We start from the raw sequence: 771 nt of genomic DNA on the forward strand, positions 1-771 counted from the left end.
TTAATTGACTTTTAGTTTGCCTATACATCATACTGTGTTGTGATCGAGTGTTCCGATATGTTGTCCAAGTATAAATTCTATTGTAATGGTTATGCTCTGTCATAACATTGTTTATTAGATAACTTCAAAATTTTTGAGGCAATGGCTTATGACTCTCATGCTTCACAGTTTCAGGTACAATTTGCTATTGAAATGGAATATCGTTTTTATATAGGTGGAAGACAATAACTATTAGCGTTGCAACCAGAGTTGCTTAGTGCTAAGCAACTCTTTACAATGATTTACAAGCATTGAAAAGGGATCTGCAAAAAAAAGTGTGGCATTCCTAGCCCAGGTATGACAAAAATAAATATACTAGAAGTAACTATAATTTTTACATTTATTACGTAGGATAACTCCTTTTTAGGCTGAATTCTAAAGCTCAATATAACTATTTCAAAGGGTCTCCTTATCTTTAAAGAGCAGTGATTTCAAGGATATTGAACTATTATTATTTTAATTGTGTAATTAAATGAAATCAGTATCTCAGTATAGTGTTGCATGCAATAGCACTGATAAAAATTAATCATAAAATTTCACTATGTTTATTATTAGACTTACACCAAATAATATAGAAAAATCATTAAAATGGTGTCACTGAACTCCTACTAAGAATAACAAATAGAATTCAAGTGATGGTGCAGTATTGTGATGCTTCATGCAGCCTGTAGTAGCAATTTTGGCATTGATAAAGTTAAATTTTCGCTAACATGACCTCTTCTATTGGTCCTA

At 31.0% G+C, this 771-nt stretch overlaps 1 long non-coding RNA gene across 1 annotated transcript; it reads left to right on the forward strand.

Moving 5' to 3' along the window:
- Positions 1-9: 9 nt before the first annotated feature.
- LOC109592969 (uncharacterized) lies at positions 10-423 on the forward strand. The gene is made up of 3 exons (XR_002190660.1): positions 10-174; positions 215-334; positions 391-423. It is a non-coding gene; the product is annotated as an uncharacterized LOC109592969 (long non-coding RNA).
- Positions 424-771: the final 348 nt, after the last annotated feature.

This window comes from Amphimedon queenslandica, unplaced genomic scaffold (genome assembly GCF_000090795.2).
Source record: "Amphimedon queenslandica unplaced genomic scaffold, v1.1 AMPQUscaffold_3324_Cont24679, whole genome shotgun sequence".
Lineage (NCBI taxonomy): Eukaryota > Metazoa > Porifera > Demospongiae > Haplosclerida > Niphatidae > Amphimedon > Amphimedon queenslandica.